This window comes from Mesoplodon densirostris, chromosome 17 (assembly GCF_025265405.1).
Source record: "Mesoplodon densirostris isolate mMesDen1 chromosome 17, mMesDen1 primary haplotype, whole genome shotgun sequence".
Taxonomy (NCBI): domain Eukaryota; kingdom Metazoa; phylum Chordata; class Mammalia; order Artiodactyla; family Ziphiidae; genus Mesoplodon; species Mesoplodon densirostris.
In genome coordinates, this window is record NC_082677.1 from 72236153 (window position 1) to 72257117 (window position 20965).

Consider the following 20965-nt stretch of genomic DNA (forward strand, 5'->3'; position numbering starts at 1 on the left):
CAAAAATTTTTTATTGTAAACATTTTTTATGGATTGTATTAATCTGGAAAGATTAGTAACCTTTCTGATGAGCAACTTTAAGGGTATGGAGGACCATTCTTATTACTCTATTTTCTATATATAATCCAATATCAAAATATAAGTTGGATCAATTTCATTTTTTCCCGTAGAAAAATCCACTTGACAGCATTACCTGGATTTGACTCCCTCCTAGACCTGAAATGTAAGTCAGTAAAAGTCAAATATGACTGTAAAAGAAACAGTTACACTAATGAGTGGCCATTAATTGATAGGCTCTCAGCATTCAACCTCAAGAATTACCTTGAAAATGATGCATCTATCATCATAATTGAATATGCTTGAAAAAGACAGTTTTAAGTGTGATTTCAAGTCTACATAGCAATCAGAAATCTGTAATTTTCTAATTGACTTATTTAGATATTTTGCATCATGTAGACCAAGTGTCTAGAATGTCTATTTCATAATTTTAGTTTGACTTCCTTATTGAGACATATTTTATGCCTCTTTTCTTAGTGCTTATTTAGTTGTACCTTGGTTTTTGATTCTGCCCATTACATGGTCTTTTCAGTCACCCTTTATTAGATTTAAATAGCAATTCTTGATCCTTTGGTATGTTAAAACAAAAAAGAAAAATCAGTGCCATGTTTCTTCAGCTTTGCTTAAACACAAAAATTTCTGCTGCCCATCTTTTCTACTTTTTCTTTTCAATGAGAATAAAAATAAATCTTTTTAACAAAATAAAAAACATCAGAAATGTAAGATAAAAAAATTCTTTGAAAATAAGTCAAAATAAAAAAATGGAAAGCATAAACATTACTGCAAGTTAGATGTAAATAAACTGCTTTGTAAATACTGGAATTTCAAATGAACAAAATGGAACTGGTATTCTGAAATTAACATATGGTGTCTTACCCTTTAATACATTGGTGTTCGTATCAACAGCAAAAACGGGAGTGGATACTTATTCAAAACCAAAGCCAAACTACAGACCAGAAAAAAATACTCAGAGCAACACAAAAAAGACTTAGGATTTGCTGTTATCATTGTTGTTCAAATAGAAGAAATAGTTAAGTGTCTGTAAAATCGTACATGGAGAAGTATTATTGGAATAGATATAATATAACTGTGGTAAATAATAGAATGATAGATGTTTCCCTTTCTTTAAGAATACCCTTTACTCAAAAATATCATTAAATGGGTTCAAGGAAACAGCACACAGAGTTTTACCAAAGAAATCTCAAGATTCCACAATCTCTCCTGTATTCAAGATCTATTCCCAAGCAGAATAGGGAGTCCATCAACTGCCTCACACACAAAAAATTGATAATATATGGAAAAATGCATCTCAACACTATGGTTACTCTCAAGGAAATTTAGGAAACACAATAATATATATGTTGTGTGCCTTTTACACTACAAACATGTTAAACTGTGGTGATATTTCAATCCAGATGTGCACCTCTCTAAAAATATAGAATTTAGTATTATGATCAAACGCTACCAAGAAATTAGTAGGGAATAGGAATATAACTGCAAATATGCACATGTGTGCATGCACACACAGGTAAGATTTTTTTTTAAGTCAGAAACATTTTCTATAATTCTTTTCCTTCTTTTGTTTAAACTATTTTATTGAGATATGATTGACCTATAAAAAGCTGTACAAATTTAGTGTGTCCAACTTAAGTTTGGAGACAAGTCTGCATTCGTGAAATCATCACCACAATCTACCTATGTCAAACATGTCTATCACCTCTGAAAGTTTCTTCCTGCCCTTTTAATTTTATGACTATAGTGATGGGAACAGTTAAGATCTACCTTCGTAGCAAAATGTTAAGTGCAAAATATTGTCAACAATAGGGTTCTACTATACAGCACAGTGCCTAGGACTCATCTTGCAGAACTACCACTTTCCAGCCTTTGACTCATACCTGCTTCCCCCTCCTCTCAGCCCCTGGCAAACACCAATCCACCCTCTGCCTCTACAGAGCTCAGCTGCTTCAGAATCTTCATAGAAGTGGTAGAATGCGGTATTTGTCCTTCTGTGTCCAGCTTATTCCACTGAGCATCAGGTTCCCCAAGGCTGATCTTCAACTGATGTTTCCAGACTAAAATTTGATCAATCTTAAAAAGTTAGAAATTGTTCATTAATGATTTCTTTTATTATTCTATGAACTTCCATTTAAAAGGTTTTTAATTTTTTCTAAGAAAAAATTTATAATTCATTTTCCATTACATTCAAAGACAAATTTAACTGAAATTGCAATAAACGATTTCACTAGATATTGCAAACAGTGGTCAGTAGATACACAAATTGCTTGTTTAATTAAGTCTTGTTTACACTGAAAGATTTGAAGGATCTCGTGTGCACTTAGGATTGTGAGAACCAGTGTCAGAGACCATTTGACTTAGAATCAAGAAATCGTGCTGTAAATCTTAGTTCTCATATTTACTGGCTCTAGGTCCATAAAGAAACCATTTAAACCCTCTTCAGCAACTTCACTCTCTCTCTCAGTAAAATTTAAATAAGATACCACCATGCCAATATCATAGGGTTATTGTAAGGATCAATTTTAGAAAAATGTTTTATGACATATAATGCCAGACACATACTTGTTAAATATTTAACTATTTTGATGAATATCTCTGGCATATATATATATATATATATATATATATATATATATATATATATATATATATATATCATAAATGATTGGATCATTCAAAAGTAATGATGAACGGACCTTGCACTTTTATTTTCTTCTAGCAAGGAGACTCGCAAAGGAATAACAGACTGCAGTGTTGGGGACGTGATGACCATGCGATGGCATGTAGGAGAAAAAGCCAAAAATTACCCACTCTTAAGAATCCAGAATCATCAGGAGCAGACTTAACCCTTCCATCATTTCATTTTGTCAATAAAAGTGGACTAACAATGCAAAAATGCCCTATCAGTACTAACCACTGTTATTAGTAATTATGTTATTAAAAGCAGCCATAAGAGATATTAATGAGATAGGGGTGAGAAACAAAAACAAAGATGTTCATATTCAAATGGACAAATAAATACTAACATAATTTGATCTAAATTTGATGCAAGTTCATAGTTATGAATTTATATTATAAACAAAATCTATGACTCTATATATGAATAAAGAAAATTTAGTATCCATTAAAAGTCTAACAGGAAAATGTACCTTCAAAATCCTATAAAGTGACCTAGTCAACAAGATTTGAGCACACACTATGCACAACTCTGTTCTAAATACAGGATGCTCAAAACTTAGATAAGAAATAACACCCAGTATGGCAAGGAGGAAGGGAAATGACTCTCTCACATATATCTGGTGGATAAGTGAATGATGATATCTTTTTTAAAAAAAAATCTGGAAATATGTTTTTAAATTAAAAATACATACAGCCTTTGACTTGGTGGTTGCCCTTTTGAAAGCTAGCTTCCAGAGAAAAATACAGGGAAAGATATATGTATAAGGATATTTATTGCAGCTTTTTATATAGTAGAAAAACAGCAACAACTGCAACAAATCTGGGAAAAATCTGATATTCATCATCAGGGAAATAGATAAAAAGCTTGAACATTAAAAATAATAAGTCAGATTTATATATGCTGACTTGGAAGGAAGTCCATGATATATTGCTAAATGGAAAAAGGAAGTGGGAGAGATTTGAAGAGTGGTTTGAGCATTGATTTTTAATTTTTGCTTTTTAAAGCTTTGTATTATAAGCAATAGCTGCTTGATTTTTTCATTGGACAAAAACAAACAATTTTGAAAAATGGCAAAGAAGGTATCATGATGACTTCGAGTTTGCATTCAAGTAATTTAAAATAAGTAAGACAGACTTTTAAACAATTAACTCTAAGACCAGTTTAAAAAAAAATGAACCCTCTATAGGAGACATTTAATGTTACCAAAGCACATAGAAATGTCATGGGGAGCTGAGGGGTGATTAAAATTGAACTGGAAAGGATTTAGGTAGAATGATTGAATTTTGTCATACCCTTCTAAGAATATTGTAGACCAAATAAAGTCAGAGGCAGAGACTGGGACTAGCCGAATGAGGCAAAATGAGACTGGATTGCAAGGTTCCTTGCTTCCAGTTTGCTCTGTCCAATTGACCAGCTCTGATTAAGAAGACACTAGTTCCCACCACACTTGAACTCTTGGGAATTGAGCCCATTGAAATATTTGGTTATACAGAATTTTGTTGAAATTTTGTACATGTAGCCTAAGAGTGTTAAAATAATCTACAGGGGGCATGTATCTTTTGAATTAGTGTTTTTGTTTTTTTCAGATATACACCCAGGAATGGACTTGCTGGGTCATATGGTAGCCCTTTTTTAGTTTCTTGACATGGACTCCAATGATCATAACAGCATTATTTACAATTGCCAAGTATGGAGGAAGCAAATTAAGTGTCCACTGATAGATGAATGGATAAAGAAGGTGATATATATATATGTGTGTGTGTGTGTGTGTGTGTGTGTGTGTGTGTGTGTGTAATGGAATACTACTCAGCCATAAAAAAGAATGAAAATTTTGCCATTTGCAGCAACACGGATGGACTTGCAAGGAATTATGCTAAGTAAAATAAGTCAGAAAGACAAATACTGTATAATATCACTTATATGTGGAATCTAAAAAATACAACAAACTAGTGAATATAACAAAAAAGCAGACTAACAGATAGAGAACAAACTAATGGTTACCAGTAGGGAGATGGAAAGATGGAGGGTCAATATAGGGGTAGGGGAGTAAGAGGTACAAACTATTAGGTATAAAATAAGATACAAAGATATATTGTAAAACACAGGGAATATAGCCAATATTTTATAATAATATAAATGGAGTACAACCTTTAAAAATTGTGAATTACTATATTGTATACTTGTAATGTATATAATACTGTACATCAACTATAATTCAATTTAAAATACTATAAAAAAAGAAAATTATCTAGAAAATTATCTATAAAAAATAATCTAAAAAAGAAAATAACTATAAATGGAGTATAACCTTTAAAAATTATGAATTGCTATATTGTATACCTGTAACATATAATATGGTACATCAACTATAATTCAATTAAAAATACTATAAAAAAGAAAGTAATCTAGAAGGGATAAAGACATTAACATTTCTAAATAAATTTTTCTGAGCTATATTCTTAATATGGTAATATTCTAGATATGTTAAAGATAATTTACTAACAGAAGGAAATGTTCATTAAGTTAATCTTGATATACATATCCTCAGAACTCATATACAGATGGTACACTTGTGGTGGGATCACAATGCAGTGCTAAGTAAGCTAATTTGTGTATGATCTTTGTCTCATGTGATAGAATATTTGTCTTTGTGGGGTTCTGATTTCCAAAATTACCTCCCATGCTGGCCTGAACATCATTCAAGCAACTGCCTAGCATTTTCTAAATTGCTTTCACAGAAACAGATGGCAATAATAAATAAATCTGCATATCAAATACTTACTGATAAAATTATCAGCCAGATATGAAAATTACAATCTAAGCAAAATGATATATTTAAAAACATTAATGGGTTCCCAAATACAGTAAAAAAAAAAAAAAAAAAGAATCTTGGAAAAATTCTTCAATTGACAACAGTTCAAAGTTTTGTGAAAGCACAAATTAAGTAAAAATGTCGACATATTTAACTAAACATCAATCAAAGCTTATTAACCATGAATGGAATGGAGAACTAGATGTTCAGGTCCCCAAGGCAGAACGTATGTAGATGACAGCCATGTAGGACTTGGGCTTGACATCTTGGCGGCATCTACACTTTAACCTAATACAACTAATCAAACAATAGTTATCAAAGGAAGAGTTTCTCTTTAGTAAATGATACAATAATTATTTCCTACATTTTTTAATATCCAAGAATCTAAAAGTCAATCTATGTTAGGTAGATTGTCACTTCTTTACCAAGACAGATTCAAAAATATCTAGACAGTTTTATTCTACTGGAGTATGAGAATGTCATTTATTCTTTATTATCCATATTAGCCACTTTTATGTTTAATATCAAATACACGTTCAATACCTCACTTAAATTATAAAGTATACATGTATACAAATGACAAATACGATGTCCATTCCAACTTCTATATATGCTGACTATGTAAGCCTGAAAGTCACAGAGCTTAAGCTTTGGGTCACTGGAAAGTCACTACCCCAAATCGTCTTAAGTTCTCTAAACATTGTATACAAATGTCTGCAACTTGATTGTCACTGACAGTACGGTGCAGAAGACATGCTGCCTTCCACACATAAGAAATGTAAAAATAGCCTCCTGATTTCCATGGGAATTGCCTCTAAAAAGTTGGTAAACAAGGTTGTTCCATCAAGTTGATTTTTATGCTTGAGATACCATCTCTAGGGACTTCTCTGGTGGTCCAGTGGTTAAGACTCCATGCTCCCAACCCAGGGGGTCCAAGTTCAATCCCTGGTCAGGGAGCTAGATCTCACATGCTGTGACTAAGACCAGGCACAGCTAAATAAATAAATAAATGTTTTTAAAAATATAAATTAAAAAAATTAAAAATATACCATCTCCATTGTGGTTGAAATTGGTATATATGTTAAATAACATCTTGTTTGAACAATTCACTTTCACATTAAGACATGAGAAGATCACATCAAATGTTTAGGCAGATGTACCACAAATAGAAGCAGGCTAGAAAATATGCTTTTTGAACATCTGGAAAACTTCCAGTTTCACAGCTAAGATCACCATTACAAGGTCTGGAAGGAGAAATCCAAAATTATTGCTTTCTTTGGGCTTTGCTTCTGAAACAAGAACATATAACAATACAAATAATAAATGAGCATTTTTCAGAATAAGCCATATATCTATGGGCTCTGGACTCAGCTCATGCATCACCTCACCCAACACAAGCTTGCAGGTTGTCACCATCCACGTATCACCCATCACACTAAGTGCTCTCACAGTCAAGAGTCCAGAGAGAAGAGCCTGTGTCCACCCTCTCTCCATCCTGGCTTCTGTTCGTATTTCAACATCTGATTTCCTGGAACCCTTTCCTCTGTAACTTCTGGGAAAGCACTCTATAGAGTTTCAGGTCATTTCCTTCTGATGATTTATCCCCAGTCCTCTGTCTTCTGCTTGAACTTGACAGGTCACTGATCCCCTAGAGCTCTGTTCTTGGTTCTCCTCTTCTTGCCACATGGGCTCCTTGGAGGACTCTCATCTACACTCCTCTAAACGCAGGTGACTCTTAAACCTTCATCTTTAGTTGAGATCTCTTTCCTAGTCTCAAACCCTCTGCATCCAGTGACTGATGGAAATAGCCATCTGGAATTCCATGAGAACTTCTTTTCTAAAACCAATGTCATCAATTTCCCTTGCTTTATCCACCTGTCCACATCTACCTATGCTTCTATATTTTCTTGTTCTGGTTAACGGAAACTTTTTTTTGACCAAGAAAACATACTCAGTGACTGAAAAGCAGGACGTCATGAAAAACAAACCATTTTTGTTCATATTTGAATCCCCAGCATGATGTGATGATCAATAAATGCTTTATGAACAATAAGTGAACTTTATAGTGAAAATCTTTGAAGCACAGAATACATCCAAAAACAGAACAAAAATGTGGAACATTGGGACAAAAGAAAGCTATTTTTTAAAGAAAAACTGGAAGAAAAACACTTGTAGCTGTGTAATATTAAGCAGGTAGGGAATGTCTCTAAGACCGGGTAGCAATAGGCAATAAATATTTGTGTAGTGACTTTATAAATTAACTCACTTGTCAAAAAGCTCTATTTTATACTTTAACCCAATAATCAGATGACTAACATTTAAGGATTTCTGAAATATGTTTGATTTGTTAATCAGTTACTTCTAAGCAATAAAATGGGTGTAACAGTCTGTGGCAGTCAGAAGAGTAGGGGCCTCAGAATCTGTAAGACTTGGATACATTTCCTGGTTCTGATTTCTATAGGCAAGCTTCTTACCTTCCTAAACCATAATTTCTTCATCAGTAAGTTGGTTTAATTACCCTCATCTTGCATGTCTTCATTTCATCTCAGAAAATTTCGGAACTGTGCAGAGAAACTGACACAGCAAATACAACACACAGTAATGGAGCAAGAACAGAGGTCTCAGGCTGGGAGACCTTAAAACAGGAGATTTCAAAACCTCCTGTAATGGGCCTCCCTGGTGGCGCAGTGGTTGAGAGTCCGCCTGCCGATGCAGGGGATACGGGTTCGTGCCCCGATCTGGGAGGATCCCATATGCCGCTCCGCGGCTGGGCCCGTGAGCCATGGCCGCTGGGCCTGCGCGTCCGGAGCCTGTGCTCCGCAACGGGAGAGGCCACAACAGTGAGAGGCCCGCATACCGCAAAAAGAAAAAAAAAAAAAAAAAAACCTCCTGTAAGGTCTCACCTGTTCTGGAATCAGAATCTCTAGGAAGTAAGGCACTGTTACCAAGTTCTGTGAGTTAAACTGAGACAAGGCCACCAAACATATGAGGACCACTTCCTTGGGTGAGGGCAGTCATATGTATTTTAGAGTCTTTTCTATATAGTGCTTTCAAACACATTCACTTTATCCAGTTCTTACAAGGCAGAGAGCTATTGATCCATTCATTCACTTATTAAACTGGCAGTGATTGAATGTCAGCCATTGTGTTGGCTGCTGAGGGTAGGATGCGAAATGAGACCAGACGTCCTTCAGTCATGGAACATACAATTTGTGTGACAGGCCTCACTCAAATACTAACTTGAATACATCTAAAATTACATTGTGCCATGTGCCAGGAAGTAGAGACACATGTCACTATGAAATATTCATCCTGGTCCTATTGGCAGAGAAATTGGCAAAGAGAGGTCAATGTACATCTTAAATCAGCCTCATCAGCCGTGACCAATAGTGAAAAACTGGATTTGCTTTATGATGAGCATTCTACCATTTGTGAAAGGGTTCCCCCCCCTCTTTTTTTTTATGGTACGCGAGCCTCTCACTGCTGTGGCCTCTCCCATTACGGAGCACAGGCTCCAGACGCACAGGCTCAGCGGCCATGGCCCACAGGCTCAGCCACTCTGCGGCATGTGGGATCTTCCCGGACCAGGGCATGAACCCGTGTCCCCTGCATCGGCAGGCGGACTCTCAACCGCTGCACCACCAGGGAAGCCACTGTGAAGGTATTCTTATCAGACCCTGGCCTCCATGTGTGCAGACAACAGAGAAGGAAGTTTGCCAGACAGCTCATGTGCTATGAGTTGCCCCTGAATTGCTGCGATCTAAGAGTGCCAAGGCAGAAGAAGAAATCCCAGGGTTGCCCTGAGACAGAGCTTCAAAGCTGTGGCAGGGCCAAGGTTAGAGATAAACAAAGGACAGCCCGGCTGGCCTCACACAGAACAATCAGACAGTATTCTCAAGTACCCTCGCTTGTCGTGGGGAGATTTGCCCTTCTTGAGAAACTTCACAGCATCAAAATTTTAGACTTACCATTGTACACATCCTTGGACCCAGATATTCCACTTCTAGGAACTAAATTTTCAAACATATGCTCAAAAAACACATTTACCAATTATTTTATTTTGAAATGCTAAGAAATCAGAAACTTAAATGTCTAACACTAAATGAGCATTTAAGTAAGTATGGTCTAACCATAAACTAGAAAATAGGCAGCCATTAAAAAACAGAGGGCATCTGGAGATATAACAAGCTCACCATGTAAGAATAAATGGAAAAAAGTAGTGACATTGTTTGGTCTGGATTTATAATAATATAAGCACAAAAGTTCTGTGTGGGTCTCAGTTGCAGATGTGTATAGGTACATACAAAGAAACACAAATATTGAACAACTAGCTAACAACTCTGCATTTTAATTTTATTCCATCCTCTCTTCCACTCCCTTATGAACATGCATCTAAAATAGGAAGGAAAAGAAAAATGGCAGGTGTTTGTAAAAAGAACAGAGTTTCTTCTGAAGAACTGCATCCCTCCTGGCTGACCCAGAGACTCAAAGAATAAGACCAACACAGCAAAGAGCTTCTCAAAGAGCAGCTGCAATGATGAAATTAACCAGGAGTAATCTTCATGTGTGACCCGGGCAGTAAGAACCCATAGTAGCAAGATGTGTTTGAAAAAAGCAGGAATTTCTTTCAGAAGCCCAGCGGCACAGCACATACATAATATTAAAAACACCACCCATATAGATCATTAAGACTATTTTAAATTGCTGAAAACTCTTAAATAATTTTGGCATGAAGTGGTCATAATAATATGGGCATATTTATTAGAGTAGAATAAATCTATTCCTTAAACTATGCCTGGACTTTAGTCAGGATATATTTCTTTAAAGACTTCTGTTGCTCTCCATCTTTTCATTTAAAGATACCCATCAAGGGGGTGCTTGGGACAGGGTGAAGCATTGAGCACTGGTCGTCACACCTATGCACTGTCCACCAGGCTTCCCTGAGGGCCATCGCCACTGTGGAGGGAGAGTTCCATATACTATGAGCACAAAGGCCACTTTTCTTCCCATTAAAAAAATTGTAATAAAATATACATGACATAAAATTTACCTTTCAAATCCTTTTTAGGTGTACAATTCAACGGCATTCATACACCCACAATGTCGTGCAACCATCCCCATCATCTATTTATATTTGTCATCATCCCAAACAGAAACTCTATCCCCATCAAGCCGTAACTCCCCATTTTCCCTTCCCCCAGCCCTTGGCAACCTCTAATCTACTTTCTGTCTCTATGGATTTACATATCTGGGGTATTTCATATAAATAGAATCACACAAAAAAGTAAATAAAGTAGCTCTTCCTGCTTTTATGTGTGCCCTCTTAATTGGGAGAGTTGGATTATGAAGGTATATTAGCTACATTCTCTTATATGAAGCCAATATGAGATATTATGACATCAGAAAATTGCAACATAAGATCCCAGATTCATAAAGGAGGCCCCTCTGGGAGCCCTCAGGTGGTGACAGGTTGAGAAGGCAGTATCTGAGCTTGTGGCCACCTAATGGAGCGACGCAGTACACTTCACATCGGGTCGACAGAGCCCCGCGGATCCGGAGGGGAGACACACAGGCTGCCCTTCCAGCTGGTGGCCATCTGCCTAAGTGACAACTGCCAGATGGGGAGAAGAGACTGAAATGGGGATCAAACATTAAGTAAAAGAGGATTCCTTGGAAAGCAGCATTGACGTCGATTAGTCATATGACATTCTAATGCCTTGGAAGTGTTCACCTGAAATATTTGCGTAGGAATAAAAAAGAAGACAGATACATTCCTGGATGAGAATGTCTGGCATGTGCTAGACACGAAATGCCTTGTGCTTCCTGCAGAAAACAGACTGAATTGATTTCTCAGTGTGCTCATTCCATTCAAACTTCCAGCTCAGATCAAAGATTCAATAGCTTTCTTTTAATCTCCCTCCCCACCCCAGGCACAGGAAGGCGAGCGCTTTGCCTCTCCCCTAATCTCATTCCCAGTTACTGTTTGGGGTTGAATTCCCCCAAGCTGTTCTCAAATGAACCTCTCACCTGTCTAACCTTAGGGATTGAAGGGTGAGCTAAGGAAAGGATGAAAAATGATGACAGCAGGGAGAATATGGGAGACCCTTTGCCTTCCTCTCAATTTCATCAGAAACCTAAAACTGCTCAAATAGTAAATAAATAGATGCTTTTAGAAAATGGTGGGAGCTGCCTCACCTCTCTCACCAATTTTCAAATCATGATTGGGAAGAAAAGCAGGTCATGGAAGGGACCAGAATAAATAAAAATAGCCTCTTTGCTACCTTTTCCTTATCCCATTTGGAATTATAAGAAAAAAAATGTTATTCTGTATCATCACGATTTTTTTTTAATGTTAGGTTTTAAAGTTTAGGACAAAATTCTAGACTCCAACAACACTTAACTGGAAAGAACTGAAACAAAAGTCGAGACCATACTATTTTTAACAAAGAAAAATAGTAAATAACAGGAAAAATATGGTCACAAAGGCAAACCAATTTAGTTTTTTCATTAAAGAAATGTAAATTCTGGATGAAAAATATAAAAATTCATTTTTTACTATGATATATCTTCCTAATCAAATCCAGATGAAATATGTTACATAAACACGAACTTAAAGTGGAATTAAGAACAGGAGTCAGAGTTAAAGAAATTAACTGAAAGCCATGGATGCTCAAGTCTTCTCTGATTATCAGAAAATGAGTGGGGGAAGTTGCTTCTTGCCAAACCCTAGCAAATGGGATTCAGACTTGAGAGGTTATCTCTAAGAAAAGTACATCAAAACAGCTTTTTGCTCTCCAGTGGCTGTCTCTACCGTGATGTCAGTTGATACAGTGGTTTGCACACATAGTTTTTGTTTACTCTCTTTTGAGTCCATTTCTCCCATTTTGGCAGGTGATCGGGTCTCTCCGAACACAGGCTTTATCTAAGCTGGCAGCACAGAGGTGAAAAACCCCTAATGAAGACTGACACATGCAAATCCTCCAGTCTGACATTTTCTGAAGTGTTCGATTTGGTTTCAATGTAATTGCTAGAAGAAGAAATAAGATATTTTCATAGATTTCCATTTTTATAATTTATGCCTCTGACTCACATTTCAATTGTTTTATGGCTTCTTGTCTTTTCTAGTGTTTTTATTATGGAAATGCACATGAACACATACCCCAAAATGATACAAGGCAATCAGTTTTTGTGGAGTTTTTTTTTCTTTTTTTAAAGAATTATGTCTGAATTTTAATATTCACCTAAGTTTTAAATTCCACCAACAAAAAAAGTATGCTCAGTTCAAACTCAATGTTCAATTGTCAGATTTACTTCTAAGAAAATAATGGATACTAGAAAGACCTGGAAATCCCTTACAATTCCTACGGAAACATAGTTATCCATTGCCTATAAAGTGTAATGATTCTGGATTGAAAGTATATACAGATGTCTATGTGTTATTGCAAAGTTAAAAATAGGAACAGAGGGGCCTCCCTGGTGGCGCAGTGGTTAAGAGTCCGCCTGCCGATGCAGGGGATACGGGTTCGTGCCCCGGTCTGGGAGGATCCCATATGCCGCGGAGCGGCTGGGCCCGTGAGCCATGGCCGCTGGGCCTGCGCATCCGGAGCCTGTGCTCCGCAACGGGAGAGGCCACAACAGTGAGAGGCCCGCATACCGCAAAAAGAAAAAAAAAAAAAAATAGGAACAGAAAAATAGGTAAGAGTAATTTTATAAATGGCTAGTTTAAGTTTTATATACATCAATTTGAAAGACAGAGGTTAGATGGCATTGAGTATTAAACAATCGGAGTGTACAACCATGGACATAGACAAATTCTTTGTGTTCTATGGCAAGAAGAAGGAGTAATGACATCATCCCCATGTAGTTTCCACTGAGATGGGTAAATTAAAAAACCAGCAACAGATCTGACAGTTCCCAAGACCTCAAAACAACACACTTCCAAGGGGTTAAACAAAAAGCATTGAAAGTTGACACGCCTGTCTTTCTCTGTTTCTTGATATACTCTTGGGGCATCCATTTTTCCTTCCTACCTTCAGGGGAGGGAGACACATTTTTACAAACACACACACACACACACAAAGGGATTCATCCAGAAAATACACATTTGGTGGCAATTCATTGAGTCACCACATAGTTTGATGTTGCAGATATTATAAACTTGCATGGGCTTTGCATGTCAACATCAGCTCTTCTTACCTCGCTTTGGATCATCTGGGCGACTGTTGTTTTGCCAGTTTCCTCGTAGTGTGTCACATTTTCTCAAGTGCTATGCTTTAGAGAAATATTTCCTATTCTGTAGCCAAAAAATCTAACAGTCAGAAAATATTGTCAAGTTTCTGGTGAATCTTCTGATGCTGAGACTAGATTTTATTTTTACGGCGGCTACTACAAATCCCTGGTGGCTATAGATAACACAGTACATTTTACTCTTTTGACTATTTCTCCCGGGTTTTGAAAAGGTAGCTATGGTTTCAAAGCTACCCATTTCTGAATTCTTTCCATAGCGCTGAAGAACGGTCTTGGTTTTCAGGAAAAAACATGATTTAGAATCGTCACTCTGCCATGTCTTACCTAGATGACTTGAACCAAGATACCAAGATACCCCACTTCTCCAGTCTCAGTTTCCTTATCTGACAAATGGGGATTCAATGAGATAATTCATGTAAAGCGCCTGGAACAATGTCTGGCTCATTAAATCCTCCTTAATCATAATATTAGGGTTTCCCTGGTGGCGCAGTGGTTGAGAGTCCGCCTGCCAATGCAGGGGATGCAGGTTCGTGCCCCTGTCCAGGAGGATCCCACGTGCTGCGGAGCAGCTGGGCCCGTGAGCCATGGCCACTGAACCTGCGTGTCTGGAGCCTGTGCTCCGCAATGGGAGAGGCCACATCAGTGAGAGGCCCGCATACCGCAAAAATAATAATAATAATAATATTATTAATATCAACCATCCATAAACCACGTCATCAAGGTCTCTACAACAGCTGATATAAATGTCTTATAAATCACAATTAGTATTCCAGGAGGGCAAAGATATAAGATGTCGTCTGACTAGTTTCACTCCTCCACATCTGTAGAATAATCTGGGAGTGAAGCTGACAATGACAGCCCCAAACGATTAACCAGTGCAGGTGCAATGTTAAGGTACTTTTAAGATATGGCAATAAACTAATCATCTTCTCATCCTCTGTAAAAACACAACATACATCCAGCAGTGCCCAACTAAATTTCATCACCAAATAAGCATATTTAAAATAGGTCAGCTGGTTAATGTATCAGTGTCTGTCAATAGGTAGGTAATGCTCCCTGCCATCATTAACTTTGGGCACAGTTAACATTGCAGTGAAACTACCCTCCTACACATCTCAAATTCCCACCCCACCCTCAGGTTGGTACAGAAAGCCTTTCAGTGCAGATCATGGCAAATTTCCAACTTCTTCCTATATTCCTTCTCCCAGCCATTATCACGTAGGATTCCATGATACGGAACCAGTTCCATTCAAAGAGCTCGCATTTAATTACATAATAGCTCAGTTATAAAACACTGGAAAAAGTACTGAAGCAACATATATCAATTTAAATGTTGGTTATGCAAAAATACTAATATACAAAAACACGCATGCCAGACCATCAATAAAATAGAGTTAAACACATAATGCTTAAAATTCTATACCAAAATAAAAAAATTAGCACAACCAAGATTGACAAATAACCCAGAAAAACTATTTGCAATATTTTAATATACAAAGAACTCATATAAACCAATAAGAAAAAATAATTCCATAGGAAAAAAAGAATCAGAAAACATTTTTTAAAAGCCATTCTGTTACAAAATGAGAAATACAAAAGGCCAATAAGTAGACCAAAAATTGATTTTTTAAAGTCCTAATTTAAGTCAAAATAGTAAAATAGAGTAGCATTTATTTACATAATAGATATAAAGTAGTTAAAAGTATTGACCAGTATTATCAAGGGTATGAGGAAAAAGACACCTATGTAAGTAGGAGTGTAAATTGCACAACCTTTTGAACAATCATAACATTTAGACAAATTTTTAATATGTACAATCTTCAACTTAAAAATTAGAAAGTTTCTTAAAAATAGATGTACAAGGATGCTTGGAGTGTTAATTATAATGCTAAAAAACTGAAGACAATGTAAAGTTCTATAATTAGGCAACTGGTTTAAAAAAGTATACCTGCTAAAACTGGTCACGTAAAACATATTTATTAAAAATATAAACTAATTTAAACTGTCACTGTTAACAGAGAATGAAATTACAAGATCAGGAATTATATATGGCTAAACAGATATTTAGAATATTGAATGACAAAGATGTGATTTTTTTAGGGTCAGGAAATTTCAAATTATATTTTTAAATAATATTCTACATTGTTTACATTTTGCCATGAATATGTACTATTTTAAGATGAATAAAGTTAAAGCTAGTTTTACTTTGAAACAAAGTTGTACTTCCTCCACTGGAACTGTTGTAATCCTCCAAAGATTTGAGTTATTTGCAGCTAGAATGCTACTTTCAGAGGAGAAGACTGTCCCTGGATTAGATTTTTGCAACCTGGACTTCTCTCGGATTGCAGTTTGAGTTTAGCAAAGTTTAGTTTAAAGATCATGAAGAGGGCTTCTCTGGTGGCGCAGTGGTTGAGAGTCTGCCTGCCGATGCAGGGAACACGGGTTCGTGCCCCGGTCCGGGAGGATCCACATGCCGCGGAGCGGCTGGTCCCGTGAGCCATGGCTGCTGAGCCTGCGAGTCCGGAGCCTGTGCTCCGCAACGGGAGAGGCCACAACAGTGAGAGGCCCGCGTACGCAAAAAAAAAAAAAAAAAAAAAAAAAAAAAAAAAGATCATGAAGAGATGTGAAAGAGGAAGAAAGTGCTCCCAGTGAGACCAGCACTGGGTCACATGGAACAGCAAAAACGGGGAGGGAGGGAGAGTCCACACAAGGCAGTTCCATCCCCTCACCGCTAACTGTCCCACTGGCAGGAACAACCCAAGCAGATAAACCCACTGGGTGGGCAGCGGGAAGTTAGGAATAAAGGCAAGGGAGAAAAGCCAAGAATGAGCAAACTACAGTTATGAGGTTAACGCCCCCTCCCAGTTTTTCCCATTATGGACTGAGCAACCTTAGAAAAGGCAGAGATGAATATCGTGGCTCTATCTGACGGGCTTGATTCTGAAGGTGAGATATGGCAACCAGAGGGACCTAAGGAGGAAAACATCATCCACCTCATTCCCAGCTGAGAGCGGAGGGATGGAGGGAATCAGAAATCAAGTAGGGTCCACCCTCCAATTGACAAAAGCTACCTGGTTAGTGGAGGCTCCATCTCGTAAAGGATAACCTTCCTAAGAACAAGGTTCCAGTGTCATCCACATACTGCTCTATGTGTTCCCTCTCCCCTTTTACTGTGTCTTCTGGACACAGCTCAACCATCAGCAAATTTTCCTACACCCTCAGACTTTTCTCAGACGACTTCTTCTTCTGCTTGACTGTCCCCTACCTCTCCCAGACAATCACATTCTCGCCCCTTCTCAAATGATCCCTGGCTCGCCATCGTCCTCTCCATTCCAACTCCTGTTCTCATGATGAGCAAGCTCCACGTCCAGGTGGGTGACCCACTCAATACCCCAGTCTTTGTTCCCAGACCTCTCCAATTCCAATGCCTTTCTTCCACTCCACCTCATACCCTCTTCCCATCATCACACACCTGAATGTTGCCATTGCCCAAAACTGCTAATTAAACCATTCACTTTCTGACAATATCCTCATTTTCTGGCCAACTTGCCCAACAGTCTCAACTGCAACAATGTTTGTTTAAATAGTATCTGTCTGTCTGGCACTGTACTGAAAGCTTTGTATTTTATCTTCAAAACAAACCTACTAGTAAAAATACTACTACTATTATTACTACTAATAAAAAAATAATAATGCCTAACATTTAGAGAGTACATTCTACTTGTCTGGCACCTTTTAAGCTCTTTACCTATATTTACTGATTAATACAACAACCCTATGAGGTAAGCAGAGTCGTCCCTCTGTATCCTCGTGGGCACTGGTTCCAGGACTCCTGCAGATACCAAAATCTGAGCATGCTCAAGTCCTGTATATAAAGTGTAGTAATTTCATATAACCTACACACCTCCTCTCATATTTAAATCATCTCTAGATTGCTTATAATACGTAATATGATGTAAACACTAAATAGCTGTAAACACTCTAAATGCTGTAGAAATAGTTGCTGGCATGTGGCAAATTCAAGTTTTGCTTTTTTGAAACTTCCTGGAACTTTTCTTCGTTCAAATGTTTTCAATCCAAGGTTAATTGAATCTGCAGCTGCAGAACCTGCAGACACAGAGGACCGACAGTACCCTACTATTTCCACTTTGTAGATGAATACATTTAAGCCCACAGAGGTTATCTATTATGGCCATGGTCCTACTGCTGCCATATGGTGAAGCTGGGGTCAAGCCAAGGATGTAATGTCAATACAAAATAACTTAGACACTTACCTGCCTCTGGACCCCCCTTCTTCCTTTGTGCTCCAGCTGAGGCATTACCCCCTTCTCGACAAGGTCCCTTGCATGTTCCCAGGAGCCCGCGCCCTCCTGCCTTCCCAGGGACCTGGCTCTTCCTTTGCTCCTCTTTTCCACTTTCTGAAGTTTGGCTACTGCCCATCATCCACTGAAGCTCCTCTTGTCCTCTTTATCCATAAGACCTCCATGTTGAGTGAAGCAGTGGGCATGTCTTCAACTTATTTGTTCCAGGCTTCTTAGCGGGATTTGACACGGCTATTTTATCCTCTTTGAAATTCTGTTCTCTCAGACTCTGCCATCACCATACTCTCTCAGTTTCCTCTGACACCAACTTATCCTCTATGCGATCTAAATACTGGAGATCATTCTAGTTAAATCATGAAAGGGGCCCCCTTTTGTGCTCTCCTTTTATTCTCCCTTGAGGAATTTCCATCCAGCTCTGTCGTATAGTAGGTGAGGTTCTTGGTAGCAAGGAATAGAAACAGACTCTGATTAAACTAAAAAATAAATTTGTTCAAAGGATTTAGGGAAGCTCACCGAATTGTTGGGAGGCCTGGAGAACCAGACTTGAGGCTGAGCTGTCGGCAACAACAGCCCTGATCACACCACGGAGCTGGTTTGGCAGGATATCAGCACCAATTCCCCACTGTTCCTGCCATACCAGGGCTCAAATTTTACTGCAGTTACTACCAGCACCACTGGCACTTCTGAACCCACAATTCCAACCTGTAGCCATGACTGGTGCTGACCCCAATCGGTCAAGCAAGAGCTCTCTGACATTTCCCTCTTGGGCCTCTAGCTCCTGAATAAGGGTCTAGAGTGGGCAAATCTGATTGGCAGAGCCCAAAGCTTTGGTGGCAAGGGAGGCTGGGAAGGTATCTAGTATCAGTTCCTGTGGGTGAGATTTTCCCCCAAGCTAAGACTCAGAAAATGGAGAATAACCCAAACATGGGCAGGGATTTGGAAGCTGGAGACTCACCATGATAGCTATGCCATGCACCATGGTTGTAAGTGTCACCTATAGGCTCCAAACTCATTTTTATCTCCAGTCCAGAATCATTTTTTGAGTTTATTTGATATCTCAACTGAGGGTACTTGCTGTCCTCAAATTTAACATATCTGAAACCAGTCTCTGGATCCAGAGCCTCCCCATCTGCATCTTTCACTCTTTAAAATATTTCTTTACATCTGATGCCTCACACTGGGAACCCAATGGCCACCTTGATACATCCTGTCCCTCCTACTCTACACCCAGCCTAACATGCAGTACTGTTCATTCCAACAGAAGAGTATATCTCAGTTCTGTCCATCTCTTTCCATTGCTTCTCTTATCCTGCTTTTACCTGCAACTACAATAACTTCTGCACCAGAATACCTGGCTCTCCTCTTCACTGCCTCTAATCTATTCTCACAGCAATTTGCTAATCTTTTTTAAAAGGTGTTTTGGAACATGTCAATCTCAGAATCAAACCCCATCTATGACTTCCCTTTTAGAATTCCCTGTAGGCTGTCTTGCATAGAGTTAGGACCAGCTGAATTTGCCCCTGACCTCATCCTATAAACTCAGTATATGTTATCCCTCTTCACTGCAGGTTTGGTTCTGCAGTTATTGAAGAAGCTAAGCTCTTTCCAAGTCTAGGCTCTTCATAAACTTTGCCCCCTCTGCCTGGAATGCCATGACCAACCTCATTCTGTAGTAAATGCAGAAGAATGGGGTCCTGAGCAAGAAAGACTGGGGGCAGGAAACACCCCCTACTGCTCTGGAAAGATGCAAAGAACAGAAAGGGCAGGATGAAGGTCCTGAGTGTTGACAGTGGGGGTTTGAGGAGTTTCCTGTGCTTCCTGTACCCCCCGCCCCTTGCCACCAGTTCATATGCCTACTACCTACCTACACATGAGAGTTAGCATCCAGTAAACATCTTCACAATTCCTGTCCTTATGTAATTTAAAATCCAGAAAGAAAGATGGCATGCATCTAAGAAATCATATCATTAATTAATGAGGTATTTTGGTGTTCTATTCTTGAGTCTACACGGTGCTTTCAGGCGATGCTTTCATTCAAAGTAAAATGTGTTCAGTGCTCTGAGAGTGGCATCCTCAAATGACTACAGAAGCATATTATAGGGAATCCTTCATAATGAAATTTAAGAAAAAAATGTATAAAAGGAGTCCAAAATATCCCACAAGTCTCCGGTTAGACTCTAATGAGAAGGATATTCCTGAAGTTTGAGATAGATTTTCATTGAAACCATGTGGCATTTAGTCATCTCTCTCTGCATAGTTGAGCTAGGCAATGTTTGCTTCAAGACAGAGCCTGATTTGAAAAGAATCAACCTGCCTTAGTAGGTGCTGACATAATGTCTTATAGGAGACAGGAGATTTGGACAGGGGTTGCCTTCATTGCTACCATGTTTTGGATAAACTGAGAACTTCCATTTGCATCTTTCCAATTTAAAGCATCACTGCTTTTTTATTTTTTTATTTTATTATTTTTTTGGCCGTGCTGCATGGCCTGTGGGATCCCGACCCAGGATCTAACCCACGTTCCCTGCATTAGAAGCATGGAGTCTTAACCACTGGACTTCCAGGAAAGTCCCATAACTGCTTTATTTACTGGTGTAATCCTCTAACGATGGACTCAAGAATTCTAAAAACATGGGTGTATTATCATCTCAGGTAACCAGGACATTCTTCCTTTGTGATGTAGCTACTACAGCATCAATGAATATGACTCCTTGCCCAGAAGCTTTTTCATACCATCCGACAAACAAACATCCTGCATCCTACATCCTTGGCTCTGACAGGAAGAGAGCGACTGATCTGTGATTGTTATGTAGGAATCACACAGGCTAAGGA